Source organism: Anser anser (genome assembly GCF_964211835.1).
Source record: "Anser anser genome assembly, chromosome: 7".
Lineage (NCBI taxonomy): Eukaryota > Metazoa > Chordata > Aves > Anseriformes > Anatidae > Anser > Anser anser.
In genome coordinates, this window is record NC_139727.1 from 24120272 (window position 1) to 24143668 (window position 23397).

The 23397-nt window shown below is 40.3% G+C and overlaps 1 protein-coding gene across 1 annotated transcript in view; it reads left to right on the forward strand.

The window, feature by feature from the left end:
- Nucleotides 1-763: 763 nt before the first annotated feature.
- Nucleotides 764-23397, forward strand: part of PCGF5 (polycomb group ring finger 5) — a 60721-nt gene continuing 38087 nt past the window's right edge. Inside the window, exon 1 of the mRNA XM_083843174.1 lies at nucleotides 764-908. The gene's annotated coding sequence lies outside the window, so the exon portion shown is untranslated. The remainder of the gene's footprint in view (nucleotides 909-23397) is intronic.

Consider the following 23397-nt stretch of genomic DNA (forward strand, 5'->3'; position numbering starts at 1 on the left):
TCATGGCATATATGTTGGTACTAGTTTATTGCTATTGTTGACTGCGGGAAAGGATTAATGACAAGGAGCTGCTTAACAAGTTAATGAACACGAGTAATGTTATACAATTCTGTTACATTCTCCTTAATTCCTCGGTTAAACACATTTATTTCAATGGAAATTCCCAAGGGTAAAGTGAGTCACGGCAGAAAAGACAAAGTTGCGATAAAGCCTCCCCGGGTAACCAGCCTCACAGCCCCCGGCCCTCTACCAAGGCCGGGGAGCACCGTGAGGCGAGAGCCGGGAGCGGGCAGCGGCCCGGCACTAGCCTCACCGCCCCCCTCACGAGCATGCGCGGCCGCGGCGCAGGGCGCATGCGCCTTCCGGGCCCCCGCCAGAGCGCCGCGCGTGCGCAGAGCGCCGCACCGGGCAGCGACTAGGGAGGGTGGGAGGGAAGGAGGACAGAAGGGAGGGCGGGCGGCCGGTGGCGGAGCCCCCGCCGTGCTGTGCGGCGGCGGGGCGCGGGTGGCTCGTCCGCCCCGGGGGGCTCCACAGGCGGCCGAGCACCCCCGGTTACGACCGTGCCGGCGGCTCCCGCCCGGGGCAGTGCCCCAGTTTGCGTCCAATCACCGCAGCGCGTGCACCGAGCGGGGCGTAAACAAGCCCCGGGAAACCCCCCTCCGCCCCCCGCTCGCCCCTCAGCCCCGCTCCGCTCCGCGCCGCTCCGCTCCCCGCGCCGCCCCGCAGCCTCCCCCCGCCGCCCCCTCCGGCGAGGCGCGCTCCCGCCGCCCAACCGCCTCAGCCGCCCTCCCCGCCCCCCGGCCGCCCGCCCAGCCGGCGCCGCCCGCGCCGCCGCACGCACCCCGCTGCCCGCTCCCCGCTCCCGCACCGCGCCCGCGGGTGGGTGCCGCGGCCTCCGCAGGGGGAAGGTAAGGGGCCCGCCGGGGCGCGGCTGCGGGCGGGGGGCGGCCGGCAGCCGGCCGTGACACCGCTCCCGGCGCCGCCGCTGGGGCGGGGGCCGCCGAGGAAGTTTCTCCTCGTTAATTAGCCGCTAACGAGGGAGCGGGATGCGGGCTCGGCGCTGCCCGAGGGGCCGGCGGGCGGTGACGGGCGCTCCGGGAGCGGCCGGCCGAGCCGTGGCAGCCGGGATCCCGCTGGCACGGCGGCGGGGCGGCCGGTTACATAAGGCGCCGGTGGGGAGGCGAGGGACGAGCCCGCCCTGCCTTCCCTCGGCAGGTACCGGGCCGGGCGGGGAGCTCGTCCCCATCGCCGCGCCGCCCATCCCGCCCGAGGGGGCGGCAGCTCCCGGCACGTGTTGGGGTGGGGGGAGGTGGTGGTGGTGGTGGTGCCGGGCTCGGTGCTCATCGCAAATAAACGCTCCGGCAGAACAAAGTTTAAGGAACTTGATTTTTTTGCCCCCCCCCATCCTTCATGTGCGCGGTTAGCGTGATGCGATGGACGGGGTGAATCATCGGTTCCGTGGAATACAAGCAAGTGAATCACCTCGCCGCGCACACACACGGCCGGCCGGGGGACAGCCGCGCGGCTGGGGGCCCGGGCTTGGCCTCGGCTCCCAGGGCACAGGCGGGCCCCGACCCCCCCGGGCTGTCTGGGGGTACTGCGAGGGCTGTGGAGGTTCTGCAGCTCTCAGCGGCTGCGTTCCTGGCGGTCCGGGGGTAACCTGTTTCTGCATCGGCTTCCCACCCTTCGTTTTCTCCACGTCCTCAGAGGGAGGATGCTAATGACGAGATTTAAGTAACTGTGCCCTTCAAAGTGTTAATTTAAAATCAAATTTAAACAAAACAAACAAAACGCGAATGGTACTGCACCGTGTCCGTAGCCCAAAACCTGAGACAGATCCCAGAACCTTTTAATATGGGATTTGTTTTGCTTAGTTTTGTTAAGCAAAAGTAGTCAGTCTCTGTTGCAGTAAATACATAAATACATATTTGGAAAACAAATTAAACCGGTTTGTTTAATAAACATGCTAGAGTTGTACCTGAATAGAGTTCTGCTCCCGATCCTCTTGCCTGTTGCTGTTTTAAATGGGATTAAGGCTGGGTCCTCTGTATAGTTTTTCTTTCAACTCTGACTTGATTCCAGAGTTGAATGCCATTTTCTACTTTTTCTTGACATGTTTGTCTCTCTCTGTACAGTGGCAGGACTTTGAATTTTGTAAGATGAATTCCTCTTTTCTTGGTATACCTGCCAGTGCCTAGAAATGAAGTCCCTGTTTATAATGGGGAGGTGGTACTGTACAAATGCAAGCACTCAGTTTTACGATGTAAAAGTATGTGAAGATCTTTGCGCCCGTTACTGGTAAACCATTCTGTCGCCTTTGGCATCGGGTATCCTTTATCTGGCTGCCTGTGTTTTGTACCTCTAGCCATTCTCCAGACAGGAATGGAGAAATAAATCAGTCACGGAAAGGATTGATTCTGGTATTTGTTTATGTATTACTTCAGCTACTTTATGTATTATTTCATAATACTATAATATATATTTATATATATATAAATATTTATATATATGTATTTATATATATATATAATACTTTATATATTATTTCATTGTGTGGCTCTGAACGCCTCATGGTCAGAAGATTGTGAAGTTAACCAAGTTAATCCTGACTGTGGCTGAACAGTTCTCTGAACAGATCCTCTTAGGTATATTGGGTGGTAAAGCCGACAAACAGCAACAAATACCATTTCTTAGGTGCATTTAAATCAATAGTCAGACAGCACCCATCCTTTCTTAGTTAATTTCCTTAAAAAGAAGATAGAAGCATATACTATGTATAGCATTATACGTGCCTACAAATAGACCTCAGTTGAAAGTAGTACAGTAAGTAACGCTGTAAGTGGACTCACCACTCTACTTCAGCCTTTTCCCCCTGCTTTGTGTGCACCCTGGGCTTGAAAGTAAAAGTGAAAAATGCTAGAGTTCACTTTTAAGCCTGCAGAATGTGCAAAATGAAGTGAGATAAAACGGATTGGTTTAAGGTTGCTTCTGTGCAGTGCCATTTTTAGGATTGATAAGCAGCTTATTGTAGGACATGCAGCACAACTTGGAGAACTGTGGAGGGCAACACAGATAAAAATGGAGTGTCTGAACTTTGTATGCTGGCTTTTGTTATGTCGGGATACATAGGCTTTGTTCTTAGTATGGTTAATTTGTGAGTAGATATAGTCTTATGCCCTTTTGTAAATAAAAATGGGGTGATGTTATAATATTTATTTGAAATGAATAGTACTTTGCTCAAAAAATAGTTCATGGTATCAGCTGCTTCGCAGATTCTGTGCAATGAAAGACTGGTGCCTACAGCACCTTTGCAAGTCCTTCTTCTAGCTATCTCAGCTGGAAATGGATGGTTAACATCCCAACAGAAAGAAAATAAATTAGATGCTTTCCTCTTCACAGTTTTTGCTTTAAAAACTCTTTCTAGACAAATGCAGCAGTCTCGAGCAAAGTTTTGAACTACTGGTGTGGAAAGAAATATTGGTGGTGCTGAAAAAGAATCGTTTCTTCAACTTCTTCATTGAAAACTTTGTACCAAGTGTGCATCAGCCTGGCAGTCATTTGGTCCCTAAATCCTCCGTTAAAAACAGTTGTTGCAGTTTTGTGTAAAGAAAAGTTAAATAAGATAGTTAATTTCTATTAATAGTCTGAAGTAGGATTCTAAAATATTAAGAAAATTATTAAGTTAAAAAAGTTGACACTACGAGAAGTTGTGTCTCTTTTTATCACTTGTGTTATTAGACATGTAGCCAGTCTATTCTTGAATGTTGGTAAATAGTACCTTAGATATTTCCTAGAGGGATGCTTATTTCCCTGATTGCTGCGTTTTTCACGTTACGTTTTTTCCAGTAAATGTGGTGTTATGGAAAGTACCAGCTTGACAGACTTTGAGACTGAAACCCTCAATGAGCAGAGCAGGTGCAGCGCAGGCAGCAAGCTCCATCGTGCAGTGGCAGGAGTGTGCGTGGCTAGCTGCATGTGTGCCGTTACCTTCTCTGTCTTAGTTTTGTTGTTTATAAAATAATTGTTGTTGTTTATAAAACAAAAACTGTCTGTTGCCAAATGCAGGACACTTCTGGAATGAAAGACAGTGTTACTTGACCACTGTGGTCTCAACAGCTGTCACTATTAGTTCTTACTTGTGAAACAACTAAATTTGACAGGCTACCTAAAGCTGAAACCATTTACCCCATTATTAATAGCTGAATTCATCTTTGTCTCAGCAGCTTTCCTAACATCTGGCCAAACTGTTCATTTGTTCATGGTCATCAGTCATTTATTTTCTGTTGTGGAAGAATCTTCTTCCTTTGTTTGTCATTATTTTGTATGGTTTTAGGTTTGGATGAAATAAAATAGAAAAATAGCCTGCTAATTTGCCATAATGTTAGTAAGAATCCTATTTTCACAAGAGTCCTAATAAGGAAAAGAAGACTTTCTTTCTCAGAAGAGGTTAAAGATGAGAGTAGAAGTTACTGGGAGGATCTTCACTTCCTTATGATACCTTTATTTTACTGACTGCTTCAGCCCTGAGAGGGAGGCTTCACTGGGCTTCAGTTTGTTGCAGTCTGTTGGGATTCAAGAACTGCTTTTCTACACTTAATTTTTACTGGCAGTTGAGTTTGCACTAAGTATTTGGTTTACAGAGTGTACATGGGCATTGGGCAGAGACTGCTAAGAACCATGTTTTGGGTGTATACATTTGTGTGTGTATGTGTATACGTATACAAACACAACTCTAATGCTGCAAATGGGGTGCCTTTTGCCCTTGTGCACAGCTTCAGTACGGGTCCTTCCACGGGGAGGAACACCACTTTGCAGTCACACCGCTTCAACTCAAAGCAAATTCTTATCAAAACGAACACTTTCTACACAGTTAATCTCTAATGTAGATGTATCAGGAAATAGTGTTGGGACCTAAATGGTGAAACAGTATTTTTTTCCTGATTCATTGGTATGATTCATTCTATGCATATTATTGATGGCAGCTTTACAAAATTATTTTTTGACAAAGATGCATTGTTTCTGGCAAGTTTCTGGCAATTATCGACTTCCTTAGAAAAATCTATGGCTCTGTGCATATGGATAGCAGACAGCTGAATCAGTGAGTAAAATCTGATACCAGCAGGGAGGGTCGTAGTTTGTAGTTGACGTAGAATTTCTTACATCCTTTTTCTTACTTCCATCTTCCCAACCCCACCCTGCACATTTGGTTAGCTCACCTGTTACAGCTTAGTTTTTGTCCTGTGAGCTCTTGGGGAACACTTTGTCACTGGTGCTGTGTTTGTAACTTTTGCAGCACTTTGGTATCTTGGCTGATTCGGCTTCCAGTCTCTATGGAAATAAGTAATAAACAATATCTTCCATCTGAGATGTTTTTGCTTAAATCTTTAGTGTGTTCCTATCCCAGTCCAACTAAAAACCCAAACAACTGTTTTGCAGTTTGAGTAGGACATTTGTCTGAAAACCACCACTATAAGTAAAATACAACTTTAAATAGACAACAGTATGAATGAAGGAGCATAACAAACGTAAATTCACTTTTTTTGTGACTGTTTTGAAGCTCCTCTGAGGGAGCCTATGAATGCTACCAAGAGCAAACTTAAGCTCTAGGAAAAATAAGACTTCAGTTTTGTTTTAACGTAGTTCAGCAGGAAAAATCTCACAGGAATTCTCAAATGTGATGGATATGGAAACAGTCCTAGTGATGACCTTCTGCAAGGCACAGATTGGTTGTAATTTACTTACACAATATTTTCATGGTTTCTTCTAGTCCTTCTTAAAAGATAAAAATAAAAATATGATTTGCGATGTTCCAGTGTAGGCAAAATACCTTGTGGTGCTCTGAGTAGAAGTTAGTTGAGCTGCAAACTTGGAATCACACACTTCTTTTCATACCTGAGCCTTCCTTCACAAAGATGTGGAGTTAGAGACTGCTTGCACTGAGTATAGACAGATGAAATTGCTGCAACTGACTGTTTCCATGAGGAACCAAGTGGTATGGTTATAAGTTGATGACAGAGAAGCAATTTATCTTCAACTTGTAATTACAAGGGTGATTTCACATTGGCCCTGGATCACAGTATAGGGAATATATGGATTTACAATGTAGGGTTACCTGGTACATTTATATTAATTTCTCTTTACAGTGGTCCTTGAAAGTGTTACTGTTCATAGATTACTTTTTTAGAACTAGTGTAATTGTTGTGTAGCAGTTTGTCAGTACTAATGGATTCCATTTCACCAGCCAAACAAAAAAATAACCGAGTTTGCAACAGCTGTGAACTGGTAGATACATGGTCATAGAGATGAATTTATGACTTTTTATGAGACAGTGCAGAAGTAGAATATACAAGATTTTTCTTTAGAACTATAAAATGGAACATTTTAGTATGCACTAACATTTGCATTTCTTTAAGTTTATACCATCATATAAGAAATCAATGTATTTTAATATGCACTCATATGGATAGTGTGAATGTATGAGAGCACACTTGGATTAATTCTTATTTTCATCTGCCTACAGACATTTCATTTTTGCTTTCATTCATTTAAACGTGGGGTTTATTCATGGAAGTAAGAGCTCTTTTATCGTGTTTTGTAGCTTTCACTGAGTGTCCTAACACATGAAAAAGCTGCTGTTGTGGAGCAGTCTCAGTTTTTAGTCTTGGCTTTCTCTTAATCACTACATTTTTCACACTTTGTGAATTTGTGATGCAGAAAGGAAGTACCTGAAGATTTAAAGTATTTGTAAGGTCATAATTTCTATTTTAGCTTTGTCAGTACGGTGATAGCACTTACTGGCCTTGATCAATAGCAAGGTTTGAGTACTAAAAGAAGCTCTCCAAATATTAACATTAAGTCTCCTTAGCAGTTGCTGACATAGTAATACAATGTAATACTGATGACATGACCTATAAAAAGCTATTAATTTCCTGATTCTATGAAGCTCTATGTAGAGGCACTGGAGTTCCTATCAATATCAGGAGACTTCCCATTGTGCTTCCTAGTTCTGGTTCTTCTTTTTAATGATACTGGTAAAATACCATCACCTGATTAATTTACTTTGGATTTGAAGGGTTGTTTGTTAGGCTATTACAGTATGTGTTCAGAGTCCCTCAGAGAAATCAACACTTTACTTTGGGATGTAAAATGTGTCAGGATTATATATTTATTTAAGTTTCTTAAATACAGTTTTTCAGGTGACTTTTTGCATTGTGTTGTATCTATTAGAATCTTTGTGTACTACCGAAGCATGTTACAATAATAGAATCCAAACATTAAATACTCTGAAGACAGATTTCAGTGCTAGTGACCACTTATCAGATCTGACAGATAAATTCTCTCTGCCACAGAAAAAGTAGTTGATCTTGAGATAAAAGAAAAAAAAGTCTTGAGGTCTTGAGTCATTTTTAGAGAAGCCATCACCACTAATTAAAGGAAGTGCAATTATATTTATCTCTTCCCTCAAGAAGAAGAATAGAATATATAAGAAACCAAGCTCTTGATTAATTTTATACTGAAAACACAGTTCTTTTTTTCAGATGGAAGATCATCTCTTAAATAGCCGATGTGTGGATTGAATGAAGTTAAAGATGTTTCTTTCTTTCATGGTTTTATAAAATCATTATTTACTTTTTTGAAGAATCATGAGTAGTAGCTGCAGAGACAAAAGATCCTTTGTATGTGATAAGTGATATTTTGACTAAGTGCTCTTGGTTGATTCTGGCTGTAGAATTTCCCTGCTTACAAAGTGATTTTGAAGGGCTGCTTAATCAAACCAATATTTTTCGTCTTTCTATCATAACGCTTTTGATATATTGCAGATAAAGTAAATTTTCATGCTTTCATTCCACATACTTAGCAAAATTTGCAACTGTTTTGTGTGGACAGTGATCACAGAATGTAAATGGATTTGTTTTAAATAAAGTAGTCGGTGACAGTTGGTGCCTCACACAGGCAGGTGTTTAAAGTCTACTATTGATATGTAACTTCTTTGTATTCACTGCTGAAAATTTGGAACATAAATGTGTTTGGGATTGGTCTACTATTCAAAATTTCCATTATTGCAGAGGAGCTTTTCTGGTGAATTCAGTGTGAAGCTGGAGGAAACCAGTGAGAAACTTATAATAGAGGAGCTTTTCTGTAACACCTGGCTTCTCAAGTTATAATAGCTCTTGCTAGATCAACTAATACAATAGGGAAACACAAATGATTGGGCATACAAGCCCTTTGGGTCTGAAACAACAGCAGCAGACTTTGAACTAATGGTGCAGTTCAGAAGATGTCTACTGTCACTGCTACTGAAAGAGGGAAATGCTATCTCAGACATTGAGCCCTGTCAGTCATTGAACCCTCAGACTGATCAAGTTTAACTTACCTAGCAAGAAACTAATACAAATGGACTTACAGATGGATCCCTTTTTTGGTATAACTGTCCAATAGATCAGCTCCGCTATTCAGGTAATTGTAGATTTAGGACAAGTTGGAAATAGTTGCTTTGAGTTTATTGTAATTATGCCAATCAAACAGACAATTTGAAGGAAAAGTATGGTTATCGCCTATAAAACAACGGGAAGTAGAGGGAGAGATCATGAGGTAGTTCTCCATCATGGACAGAAAGAATGTAGAGGTTGTTACTGTAAGAACACAGAAGGCTCTAGCTGGAGGTGAAATATGGGAAAAGTGTCATCGTGCTCTATGGGCAGTATCTCCACTAAGTCTGTAATTGTTGCTATCTGGAAGGTCTGTGAGTCCTAGTTTCCAGGTTTGACTTGGTGTGATGAGATCTGAGAAGTGAGAGGTGGAATTTTCTGATGAAAAATATTCTCACTGAATTCATTCCGGCGTCTGTGGTTCTTGGTAATGTGTGTGTATTTACATTGGCGGAAGAACTGCATTAAATAGAGCAGTATATATTGTGAAAGCAGTTCTTCCATATTTCACTAAGGTAATCTCTGGGCTTCCTTTCTTGGATACTTGGATACTTACTAAATTGCTGCACTGGAAATGGGTTTGGGTTAGAGGGACGTGAACTGCTGGAGCAAGTTAGGTGATCTCTGAGTCTGGACCCCTAGGTGCAGACAGACTCTGCACCTCTGACTTCTTCCCTGGTGGCGGAGAACCCTCCCCACCACCCCCATCTACCTGTCCTATGCGGGGGCTCTCAGGCACCTCTGACATATAAAGAATACTTGCAAAGACCTAGCCCAGGATTGCTGAAACCATACCAATTTAACAGCAGAATTTCTGTATTTTGGGTACAGCAGCGTGTTGGGGGAAAAATGAGAGAGTTCTAATGTAACTATTTTAAGGCTGAAGGACTAAAATATTAGGACGTTTCATAGTTTAGGCTATTAGTGTGACCATAATTCATCCATTATAATACTCATAAATTCTGTTCTTTAAAGGCTTTCTCCCCAGCATCTTAGCACAGGTGTAAAGTGCGTGAGGAATGAATAATTACAGTTTGAAAGATTGGTTTTACCTAAAGGTTGTCTGTTTAGACAAAGGAGCGTAACAGACAAATTGGGTTCAGGGAGAGGTGCTAGTCATGCAGCTATATGTTTCTGTAAAGAACTGGGGTGTGCTGTTTGGAGTTACAAAGGTACTATTTTATTCCTTCAACTAACTGTGCGTTAGGGCACATCCATGTGATTTTAAGCAGCTGTAAGCTCCTGCTGCCTGAGCTTGAAGCCCCGGGGCAGCTACCCGCCGGCGGTCAGCACGGTGCCCAGGCCGCGTGAGTGCCCGTGCGGTGGCTCAGTGCCATGGTAACACCCGCACAGGCCTTCCCTCAGCTTACCGCACCGCACGGCCTTGTCCAGCTGCCGGGGGAGCCAGCTTTCGGGCTTCCTCGTCAATAAAACAAACGAGATTCATGCACAGTGCTTTATCAGGAGAAACTAACCGTTGCTTCTAAAGCTGTGACAGGGATCTCATGGATGGGTTCTGAACATGGTGTTTGTGGGAAGAGACAGGCAGATTGGAGGAAGGAACTAATAATGTAACCGTGTGATAAAAATCCACAATCCTGAAAGCTGGACGATGCAGGGCCTTCCTGTTGTCCCTCAAGAAGTGGGGTGGCCTTGCTTACTGGAGTGGCTGAGACTTGCCTTGTTCACAGAGATGAGCATAAGCATTCCTTGCAGGTGACGACTGGCAGTCGATTCCCGTGCTTTCCTACCATTAAGAAAAGCATAAACATTTCTGACTATCCTGAACAGAGGAATGTCTCAGGAGCCTGTGCTGCAGGAGCATTTGGTAATTCAAGCTAGGTCAGACTGCTTAGTGCAGTACTGCTCTAAAAGTGAGTGATAAAATATTGGCATTAATGATTGCAAATATTCAAATATTTGACAGGAGTGTTACAGGAACTGTTAAATTGCTTCCCGTGTTAGTTTAGCTGCTAAACTATAGTAACTTTTCTTTTAATCACTCACTTCTATTTATCTTGTGGGCTGCACAGGTTTTAAGTAGTAGCTAAAAAGCCTGATACTTCATCATTGCTCATTTTATGATGTTAACATGAGCAACACTCACTTGGAAGTCACCAGCTCTGCATGCATCATTCCCTGGAGCTATACCAAATACACGGATGCAGTGATTCCTTATAAGCTATATAGCTGAATAGTGCAAGGATATCCAACTGCTGAATGCACAGTTGCTGTTCTTTTTCTACCATGTACCAAAATTAATCAGTCTAGTATAGCCAGAAACAGAGCAGAGCAGGAGCCCAAAAACGTTTTTGAGTGCTACTAATGTAGAGAGAAATCTCTGTTACCGAATAGTTGCTTTAGCAGCTTGTGCTTTCCTCTGGACCATGCACAGATGCAGGAGGAGATGGTTAGGCTGTTCTCCTTCTCTAGGAGAAAGGCAGTAGATCAGATCTTTGCAGAATACCAATTTGAAGTACCTTCATAGTTAGGAGGTCCCTGCAGGAATGAACTGCATTGCGATGAGTACTTTGTAATTATTTGCGCCAGAGGCCACTGGGCTTAATGACTAAGAGTCTTTATCAAAGTTGTTTTCCTGTAAGCAAGTAAATGATAAATATTTTAAATCTGGGGAGCTGGAATTGCTGTCTGTATAAATGTATGTTTACCATCTTTTGTTTTTTTAAGTCTTAAACTTGCACTTTTCTTTGTAAGACTTCTATTTCTGAGTTAGCATATTCAGGGTTTTATTTTTATTTATTTACTTATTTTTCATTATTTTTTTTTAATGCACCTGCTTATCTCACAAATGCAAGGAACCAACCAAAACTCCAGGTAGAAGATACATTTCAGAATAAGAAGAAACTTGAGTAAACTAAAAAGAAGTCACAGAAGGGTTGTGGAGCAGAATCTAGAGTACAAGTTCTGGTATGAAATTCTAAATATTTTCCTTGGAATTCAGGTCCCTGCTCTGAAAGGCAGACCTCACTGAATATGGAGTATAGCATGTAACATAGTTCCACTGAGTCTGTGCTGGCCAGGCAATGATTACTTCTTACTAGAAAAACTAAGTTTAAATGAGTTTAGACTAGCATAGTTCCTACTCTTCTGTATAGGGTATCCACATCCAATTTCATGCTTTAACTAAAGGTTGAAGCATCTTATAGGTAAGAACAATTTTACGTATGAAAATTGTCTACAAAGATGGAACAACTTTCTAGTACTAGATTCTTTTTGCCACTTGCATGATTTTTTTTTTGGACAGATGAGACATTTTCAAGAATAGTATATCTAGTGTAATTTGTCAGTAATTTATAAGGGTATAACATGGTCCCCTCTAACACTTGGATGTTTAAATTTTAAATGACTTTTTATCTTCCTTTATGGTGGGCAGTATTCAAAAAGTATATGGAAAGTAAAGCAACATATACCCCTGTAGCCCAGCAAAAGATAGCCTTTGGATAGAAGGGAGAGCTATGTACTGCATTTGCATAACATGTTGGTCTCAGTGTAGGTTAGATATGTGCTCAGCATTTTGTTTTTCTGTAAAAATACTGTTCCCCATTTGTTCTGTATTAAACCCTTCTCCATTTATATTTTTATGCTCTTTGAAAATAAACATATAAAAGATGTGTTGTTTTACCAACTGATAAAAGCAAACTAGCTAGGGTGCGGAATGGTCCAAGCTTTCCATAAGAGTTCTTTCTGAAAGAAGAGAGACGGACTTGAGTGAATGTCTCTTATTTATTTCGCAAATAATCATAGAATGGTTTGGGTTGGAAGTAAGTAGAAGTAATAGATGCTTGAGAATCCTAAGAAGTCAGGATTCCTATCTTTCAGGCTTTAGTACAAGGAACAGCATTGCCTCCAGGTGTAACCTTTAATTCCCTATAAGAGATGGTTAGCTTGCAACAAGAATTAGATTACACTTGCTCTGCAGTACACTTCAGTTACTGTCAACATATCCTTGTTCTACCCAGAAACTGGAAAGTTAGAGCAGTGCTTGCAGTCTTGTTACTTAGTGAAGAAGGTAGCTTTCTGCCTACCTGCTTATCTTCATGTACAAGCACTTGTTAGGAGATCATTGGCTTTGGTGAGGCATACAGATGTGATTTAGTGGTTTGTGCAATTCATGTCCAAACTGAGTATTCTGAATTCATCCTTCCAGAGGGGTTTTTTCTTTGCTTGTTTTTTTGTTTGTTTGTTTGCTTGCTTTTTTGTTTTTGTTTTTAAACTAAAAAGGACAATGTGCATAGTATTTTGAGTGTGTGACACAGTAACACAGTGTTTATTTCAAGAGTCAAAAGCCACAGATTCCAGTCCCCCAAGAAGTCAGTCAACAATGGAGAAAATTGCTTGTGACAATTTCTAATTTATGGCCCTTAAATTTTGATTTCTATTTTATACATATATTTTCTGTATAAAAGCCTACTGCTATGTTTGGGGATTTTTCTTGCCTTTGATGTAGTACAGCCTTTTGGTGCTAGGTGTGAGGACATCAGGAATATCCGGTAATGTAAACGGAGCTTTATGATTGATGCAGTAAACAAATGTTCTGCCTTGGGTTTTGTTTCATCTTTAGTACGTGGTGTTTGTAAATGGTATATTCATCTTGCTGAAGATCACCACAGTACTAATTACACTGTGTCCTACACCAGATCTTGGGGTTTATGTTGCTATATAATGTCAAATATGAAATTGGTTAACAAACAACTTATAATGAAATGATAAACAAGAACAAATTCAAAGCATTTTTCTGGAAAGCAAAAGTGTAAATAAATGATGGTAGTCATTTTTAGGTTAAAAAAGTCTATAAACAGCTGTCTTATTCTCAAGACATGTTTTTCAAAAAAAGCTACAATTATCTGATGCAGGAATTCAAACACTGCACCTGCCATTAATATTTAAAATGACAGAGGTAATGATGAAACAGTATTAAACATTTTAAAGATTATTGTGAACCTGTGGCTGAATTCTTTTGAACATATTTTAAGCAGTTTGTCCCACTGAAGTTACTCAAGACTTGAATTAATTAAAAAAAATAAGGACTTAAGTTTGTCTTGGACACACATTTGTGATCCGTAAGTGTTCTGCTTCATTCCTTTTTCTGTAGAAAACAAACTGTGTATGTAGTGTGCATTGCATGATAACTGGAAAAGTATTTTATGCTCAACTTTTTCAAAATAGATTGTTTATTTTCTTGTGCAGGAATCTCTTAGATGTTTTGCCTAAATGGCTTATGTTTCCACCTACTTGTGTCTAGCATAATGTATTCCTTTCGTAGAGAAATGAGATCTGAAGGATCATATTTGGCAGTTGTCTCTAGTGAAACTGATTTTTTTTGCTGGAATCTCCTAAGAGTTTTGCAGGTTTACTAACAGTGCTGTTTTGGGAATAGAGCAAAAAGGTGTCTGTTATTTTTGTTGACGTGGAAGCTGTAGATGTAAGCAGTCTAGCATTCCTCATGTGAGCAGTTTCCATAACAGTCTTTGAATCTTGAATGAAAACCTTATTCTTTCCTCATCTCTGCTCACGTCATTAGTGAAATGAATCACTGACTCCATCGTGAAGTAAAGAGTTCATGCGGATGCTTATAAAGTACTGAAATATTGAAGAGGACAGAGTAGGAGATATTTACAATATGTAACCATCCCATTCTTGGAAGTTTTATATGGTGTTTTATATGAATATTTTCTGCATGTGCAGTGGTCATCACAACCTAACCATACACTCAAAATAACATGACATTCAGGAGATTAAAATGCAATCTTTTTGGCTTCAAGATCAAGAGGCTTAATAGAGCCGTAGACCAGAGGATCACTGCAGTTCTTAGTAGCGTCCACATGCTTCCAGCACGTTTTTATTAGATCATGTAGTGTTGGAATTTTCTCACTTTGGCATTCTTATAGTAGTTAGAAGGAGCGATGCTTCGTCTGCCCAGAGTTATCAATGCACTGTGGACACTGGTGGTATCCTTTACTTCACATCTTCCCTCCTAATTGTTGAGAGATTGTGATACTTGTGCACGTGCGGCGTAAGATCAGGCAACTCCAGTTTACAAGTATACTCCTAACCATACTGCATAGAGTGCAATGATGAAGATGTTATCTTTAAACCTAGCTGGAGAGTATAATAAGTGTGTATGCTTGAATCTGTAATAGCATTCTTCTATTTGGCACCAAAAGTATTTTCAGTTAATTACAAATATAAAGTGAGACAGTATTTCTGCTTCAGCTATTGTTTATTTTAACTGCTGCTTTGGAAATGAGCCTAACTGTGCATTTTTATTTCCTTTTTAATAATGAATGTGTAGCTGTAAAGCAGTCTATCAGTACTTGATGTGTATTACCCAACAACTTCTTCATCACAGCAGTGGTAAAAGTACATTTAATTACATCATAGAGACATAAGAGTAACGTGTTTCAGGAAGTCATGGAGGCACTGTGTGGGATTAGGCTGTGTAAATAGCAATATTCACGTTCATGAGATGTTTGTTAATAAGAAAAAGAAAGATGAGTTGATGGGTCTGATTCTTTGTCATCTTAAGTGGTCATTACTCTTGGTTAAAACTGAATGCAAAAATGCAATCAAAGCACAATGTTCTGTTTCATTTCCATTTTGCAAGTGTATAAAATTATATATATGAATGCACAAACTGGATAAGGTACTGGATAAGGTATGAAATTCCCAGCTTTTTATCTTCAACTATTTTACCTTGTAAAATATTATGTACTTGTCTCCACATACTGAAAAAAAAATAAAATTGAGACAGCTTTTAATTCCTTAGTGGTACTGTTCTAAAAGTAACTGCAGATATCTTGATTATTTTCAGGATTTAGTAGTATCAATAGCAATATGATGCAATGTGTAGGTTTAGTGTTCAATATGACTCTTTTATGCAAAATAAAATTTCTCACCTCAGAGATTAGGTGCCTGGTTTAAATCCCTGTCAAATGAACGTTCAGAAGAAGAATGGTGTTGTGATTAACACATTGTATTGGAATTTGAGAGTTGGAAGTTTAATTCCTAGGCAGTCATGTCTGACTGTGTGGCTGACATCAGAAATTTCTTAGGAAACCACATAGAAGTATTTTGCTCTTTGTGTAAAACAGGCTCAAAAAGGCATCCTTTTCTTCATACAGTCTAGATTGCAGGCTCCTTAGAACAGACAGACTCTCAAAACATAAGTTTCCACTGCAACTGAAGGAATATTTGCTGAACGGATATATTGGTACCACGTGTAATTGAGACAGGTTTGTTAAATTGCATTAAAAATAGTGTCAGGTATTACAGTGAATGGTGCCCAGCTTGTTCTGGATCCTTGTGTGAGTAAGTTGTGCTCATGGATGTTCCTTGTGTTCACTTCCATAGTTACTGAAACTAGATAGATCAACAAGTAGATCTGCTTTTTCCTTCCCAACATTTGTTTTATTTTGATCAACTTTTTTATCAGGACTGTGTACTTTTACTGTTATGCACTGTTCTAGGGAGCTTACTCTAATGGTAAATCTGCCCTTAAATTGTTTAGCATATACAGTGGGTGTTTAATAATTTAAAGTTTCTAGACATATCATGGACCTCATCTACTTTTTTTTCTTCCTCATCAGGTGGTCTGTAGCAGACACTCACCACCTACAAGTATTTGGGGAGTGCAAAAAAAAAGTCTTTGCTCCACTTAAGTTTAGAAGGTAGGCACGCAAAGAGGTTGGCGGGGCTCTGAATTGCAGTAAGCCTACTATTGGCAGCGGGGCTGTTCCTAGTTACTTGTTTTCTGATGTTACTTCTCAGGGAACAGCTGATACTTCCAAATGCTTTTAAGTGTCTCTGGTCCTGGATTGCATTAAGTAGTCTATAATGAGTACGTGACTATTGCTGAACTGATACCATTGGTAAGCTTGTTTACAAATAGACTGATAGAGCATTCCTGCCTGTAACAAATGTACAGATTTCTTTACATTTGGAGTCTGGGATAAACTCTACTGTGTTTAGAATGATAGATTTCTGAGCTCACTGCCACACCCATTATTGGGTATTTTACTGTAAATTAATTATTTGGTACTTTTAGCCTCAACTGTTCTAGCAAAATTTTTATCTGCAAATTGTTTTAAGTGTTTGTCAAGATGAACAGGACACAGACAGCTACATTTTGTGTGTTGAATACTAATACCTTGGTTTTGCCCGTGATGATTGTCATCAAGGTATAGGTTCTTCTGAAGTAAAATTCTCCTGTGCCATCTGCAAATGTCAGTTTATTATTGAATATTTTCAGAAGGAATTGCCTGGTAAAATGATGTCCTGACAGCTCAATGTAAAACATAACGAGAAGCATCTACATGTAGATGTAGACATAGATGTTCTGTTCATTAATTGTGGAAGTCAGGAATGCCTGCAGTTTCTATTTTAGGGGCATTAGGAGAGTTTTATATTCAGAATTTTGTTTTAACAAAATATTTGAAAATTCTACCCCAAAAATAAGTATTTTCATAAGCTCAGAGGTGGAATAAGCTTCAGAATCTGTGGTGGCTGCACAGAAACACATACTTATCTGTAAGCATAAATTGTTCTGCAATCTCAAGGCCAGAATAGCTCGCAGAATCACAGACAGCTTGGAGGGCCCTCAGGAATATGTCTGGCCCTTCCCCTCTGTTCAAAGCAGGGACAGCTGCACCTGGTTCCTCAGGGCCTTGTCGGTCATGTTTTGAAAATCTCCAAGGACGGAGACTCCACAGCCTCAGTGGGCAAATGATTCCAGTGTTTGTCCACCCTCACAGTGGGAAGAAAAAAAAAAAAAAGGTTTAGGTTTAAGTGGGATCTCCCATGTTTCAGTTTGTGCCCACTTCCTCCTGTTCTGTCACTGGACAATACTGAGAAGTCTCTTGCTCCGTCTTATTTACTTCTCCCCTCATTTATACACATCGATGAGATTCCCCCTGAGCAAGGCTAACCAATCTCAGTTCTCTCAGCCCCTCCTCATATGACAGGAGGGGATCCAATCCCTTAATCACGTCACCGGCTCGTCAGGCACTTTGTAGGATGAAAGCCATTAACAGAGGGAGAACAATGTGGTGGAATAGCAGTTACCTTTCACTCCTTACTGTCAATATTTGTGTCCTGTCTGGTCATTGTTACCAAGTTTTGTGGCTTTGCTGAAGAGACACTTGTGAAAGAAGTAGGTGGGACCTTCATCATTTTGTGCCTGTACAATATAAACTACTTACAGTATTCTTGTAAGTGGTCACAAGTTTGTTATTCTCCGGGCACTAAGTAGCATTTAAATTGGGTCCTGTTTCCATCGGTGCCAGTGGTTTGAACAGTAGTGTCATTGAGAGGTCATGTAGGGATGCTTATTCTAAAATTTAATAATGTTGCCCTTGTTGTCAAGTAAAAACAGTGTTTCCAAAAGTTTGGACAGGTGGTTCTAGACTCAACAAACTACGGAGCTGCTGATTTCTTTCATTAATATAAGTGACCATGTGTAATTTATCTAGTGCAAAACAATACACTTTCAATTTATCTTCTTTATAATGCTCTTTGTCATTAAACTTCCCATTAATTGTACCCAAAATTGTAGTCTTCAGAAATCTTACTGAGTCTCTTTGTACTAAAATTCATTAGTTTATCCTATTTATTAGGTAGTGGTTTTGATACTTCACCTTGAGGGTTTTCAACTGTTCTTGCCTTTAATTATTGTTCACTGATATTAAAAATGGGGAGGGGGCAGGGAGGAATTGTTTCTCTTGTACAGATGAGGAGAGCAACAAATGCAATGAATAAATTTGTAGAACAGATTTAAAACATACTGGATAAAAGTGTAAATTGGCTGTCTCTGTTTGAAGGTACTTCTTTTTGATGTATTTTGTAACAATGATTTCTCACAATTTTGGTAAGTTGCTGCTTAGTAGAAGGCATACCCCAACCATACATATTTTAGTTCCTGACTGATGGAGGGCTATGATGGCAGTAGCATTTCTGACAAGTTTAAAAGACACAAGGATAAAACACGAGACAGCATTCCAGATTTCTCAGCAGGAAAATGTAAATCTCCTTAATATTATTCCTACTGAGCTGTGGCAACTAAGGTCTTATATTTAAATGGGAATTATTAAATAGACAGCATGATGATGATAGGAACAGGATATGTGTTATATGTATCAACAAGTTCTCATAAGCCTGCTACCTTGTCAAAAATTCATATTCCCATCTATGCATTCGTGCTAAAGGCAAATCATTTTAAGAGTATTATGTGTTTTCTTCATAAAAGCCCACCAAGGATATTAGATTAGGAAATGGAATGAGATTTGCTATGCAAATAGAAAGGTGAAAACTTCTAGCTTTAGGCCTACAGAATCTAAACTTACCACAGCGCTGAACAGTCACATCTAAAAAACTGAGCAAAGTGTAAACAGGTTGTAGTAACTTAGAAGGGTCAGATACTGTATGATATCTTCAGCATAGTTTATATGAAATATATAGTTCACTTGCCATTTAAGTATAGATACTTCTGCAGGAGAATGCAGTGAGGCTTTTTGCATGCACAATGCTAAATAACAGCTTTTTGAAGAGGAGATGAGGATCTGTCTTTCTAAATATAAATCAACAATCTTAGTAGGATGATCCAGTCTGAGCATTTGTCAGACTTCATCAATAAGTGTCATTAGATATTCATGAACCAAAACAGACATTATTGTATTTTATTCAAACAAATGTATCTCTAGAAGGGCCTTGCCTCTGCTAGTGTGCTTATAAGCACAGATTTATTTATTTTTGACTCAAAAGCATGTAATTTCCTGAAGTATTACCTGCATTTCTTACCGTAATTTTCTTCCTACAGAAGTAGTTCATGATCCTGTCTAGCTGATGAGATCGGACAAGTTAGTAATTGGAGAATGAACTCCTGCAGACAGTACAGCTTTTTGAAAGCAGCATTATGTATACTCTTTGTATTCTGGGAGGGACTCAGTCTTGCTCTGTCCAGAGCCTAAAAAGAGAGCCCAAAACTGCCACAGCCTGCTCAGCCAAAAGCCACGTGGTCTCGTTAGCACCACGCTGAGCCCAGACTTCTAAGCATCACAGAGAGGCAGCTAAAGATGTAGGGGTAGTAAACATAGGCTCCAGCTCCAGGTTGATTTTATGCTCAGTCTGTTTAAATGCACATCGACCCAGAATATGCTGTTTAAATGTAGGCAGAGTGTGAAGGCCATGATTTTGTAATCGTAGAATAAAGTAATGAAAAATTGCATATCTCAGAATTGTTTTATAAATAATTTCTTTCAAAAACCCAGGTGATGATAATGTCAAACACTGCTTATGCAAACTTTTATGATTTATTGCAGTCGTGGGAATAAAGTTGGGAAACTAGCACTGTCAACTTCCTAAGCTAATATGACTTCAGAACTGGCATATGGTGCCAAGTTAGGGGCTGAGGAGCGATTGTTCACTTGAGAATAGCTTCTGGCTAGAATCCTGAGCTTGTCTCACCCTAAAACTGGTACATTATTCAAATGAGGATTCAATTAAAAGTATCAGTTTTGCTTAATCTTTTGCCATCAGTATATTGGACACAAATTATTAATATTTCACGACAATGCTTTCAGTAAAATGTTATCTGGAGTGATTCTCATTTGTTAATGCTAACTTTTACAAATATCCAAAATAAATGAAGAGTTTCTATTTTTGCTTAAGCTTAGGGAAGTGCAGAGATAATGCCTTTAGCTAACTCAGTAGGCCAACTTAAGGTGTGACTGTAGCCATATGATCAGATGGACTGGATCACATGGAAAATGCTGCTGCACAGTGTTTGGCTCAATATATAAGCTAAACTACTGTTAAAAAACACCATATGAGGATGTGAAGCTAAGATTCAAGTATCTTGGTCGGCCCCCTATTTTCTCATAATTTACCCAGAAAAAGCACTCTCTATTTCAGGAAATTAAAGATGAAATTCACAAGTATCTATATTAGGTTTCCTCAAGTTAAGTCTACTGTTTTAATTGGCAAACAAAATAATGATAGCCATGAACAAGAGAGTCTTCCCATGTAGTGGAAATGAAATGGAGTCCATCCAACATTGTGTTATTAAGTTAAAGGTTTTATTCTTGAGAGGCCTGGAAATAGAACTCCTGTTGAAAATCAATTGAAGTAGGGTACTTAACTTACTTAACAAACCCTAAGACATTTTAAATATCATTAATTTGTCTTGTGAAAGATGAGGAAATTTTGTTGCTACTTCTCTATTTGCTTTTGAGCCTCTTTGTTTGCTAGTTCTGCCGTAATAACTGGCATGAGTAGCTTTCTTGAGGGTTGCTTTTGCTGAGCTTATTGGAGTTTTAAATTTGTTTTGACTTAAGATCTAGTAGCAAGTCTTGTTTTTAATTTGCAGTGCAAGTTGATTGCATAATTGTGAAGCTGTTTGACATGTGTGATACAATTTGATTTGCATTCCTGCCAGCTTTCAACTGTAAGAAACAAAATCTGTTAGTAACAATTTTAGCAGGAGCCATTGGAGGGTTCTTACAGTTTGTTTTCCATCTCCCAGAGACTGAAAGATGACACTCTTTTAAAGCTATTTGAACACTTCATATTATTGTTTAGTTGAGCTGTGTGATACGTTGATGTGAGTGGCTTTGATATTTTCAGGGAAAAAATACTGCAAACAATATAGTATATGTATAGATAGTAAACATGCAGTATAGCATGGAAGAAACATGATGCTGATGGAAACAAGGATTTAAAAAAGTTACTGAAATATAGCAAATAGACATTAGGAAATCCTGTGGAAAAGCACAGATTTTGCTGAGAACTGGTTAGAAGACCTGGAACATACAGTTATACTGATAGAGAGCTGCTTTGTCCCTGGAAGGATACGGACAGGGAGCTGATAAAGAATTCTCCACATGACCAACAGATCCTGGAAATCTGTGGAGGAGGCATAGTCTTGCTGGTGCAGACAGCAGCTATATTCAGGCTGGCCTATGCGTGTTGCAGTGCTTGAGTTCTTCTGACAGCGTGTCTCTGATTGCCACTGATCTGTTTATCCATTTATTTATTTGCGCGTTGTGTAGTAGCAGGGGGACTTGAGAAAGCATTAAGTCCTGAGTAGATTTTCTTTGGAAAGTCACAGAATAAGAAGTTGATAGTATTGCAGAGAGCAGAGTAAAAGGAAACTGAACTGGCCGAAGCATATAATCGGATAGCAATACAGGTAAAGTAGTTAAAAGTATTTGAGATTATACAACAGCAGCAATGGCAACACAGACTGATTGCCATGAGTTCAGAGAAAGACTGACAAACTATGCAGCAGAAGTGAAATAACTGGCCAATAGCAGAGACCAAAAAAGTAATTCTGATGATGCAAGACCTTTGTGGTGCATGGAGAGCAGCTGATTTAAAACTGGGTCATTTCAAATTATGTGTTCTCTTTAAGCCATTACCAAAGTGTTTGACCTTTACTTGTCCCAGGTATTTACACAGAATTGCTATGAATTTATGTGAAACATGGGACTATAAAGCACTGCTTTGGTCATTCTCTGTGGTTCCCCACAATCACAGGCAACTGTGAAATAATGCCTACTTCGCTTCAGTCTACAGAGCCACAAGCCACAAAACATTTTTTCAATACCCTGTAAGAAACTAAAGGTGATGTAGAGGAGACCAAAGCCCAGTGAAACTACAGTGTCCCATAAGGAAAAAATAGGAGAGGTTAAAGATACTGCCAGTGTTTTAGTTCCCAACAGTTCCTAACCCCATCTCAGACCCCTGTTCTGAAACTGAGCACACAGGCAAGGGGATGTGCAGAAACCTCTTGGTTGCACATCTCGTGTCCGTCCTGCTGTTGCATCACTCCCGGTGAGCAATCTCAGGTGGTTCAAAGGCAAACTCGCCTCTCCACCTTGTCACCAAAAGTCAATTAAGTATGAAGAGAAGAAAAAACACTGTTGTGGCACAATGCAAGGCTGTATACCATAATGAAGAACTGCCTTTGAAGCCAAAATAATGTCAATATATTAGTTCTATTATTCATACCTGAGTAAATATGTGGTAATTTCAAGTAAGCTCCCAGCAGGTGATGGGAGGTGATCCTTCCTCTCTATTCAGCATTTGTAAGGCCACAACTGGAGTGCTGGGTCCAGTCCTGGGCTCTTAAGTACAAAAAAGATACGGAGTGAGTCCAGCACGGTGCCACAAAGATGACTGAGTGGCTGGAGCATCTTTCATGCGAGGAAAGGCTGATGGCGCTGGGACTGCTCCACTTGGAGAAGAGAAGGCTCTGTGAAATCTTAACAATGTTTGTAAATACTTGATGGGAGGGAATGAAGATGAGGGAGTCAAACTGTGCTTAGGTGAGTACACTGACAGGGTAAGAGGTAATGGGCACAAATTAAAACACCCAAAATTCCATCTGAAATCAAGAAAGCACTTTTTAACTGTGATGGTGGTCAGTCACTGGAATTAATTGCCCAGAGGTTGTGGAGTCTCCATCTGTGGAGATGCCCAGAACCCGACCAGACACAGCCCTGGACAGCTGTCTCTAGGTGACCCAGCTTGAGCAGAGCTGATCTCAAGAGTCCCCTTCCAACCGGAGCATTTCTGTGCAGTTTTCAAGATATAAGAATCATAAAATAGTGTTTCCATCAAATGGGTAGAGATTCAATATTCAGTGAAAGTGAATGCTATGACTTCCCTCTAGATGTCATTCAGATTGCTCTACAAGGTCTATTAAGAAAATTAGGGATTTTTTTTTCATTATTTTCCAGACCAGATGTGTCCCAGTAATTCTTAGGTAACTCTAAGGGTAACTGGAGGGTGATTGGACACTTGCCTAGAAACAGACTCCAGGGTGGCTCTATAGGGATGTAAGGTTGTGCTCTTGTGGATTTACTTGCAGAATTGGTATTAGTCACCCATTTCAAATGGTACCCAGAGCCTGGCTGTATCGACCTATGTTTATTTTCTCTCTGGAGTTTACTTG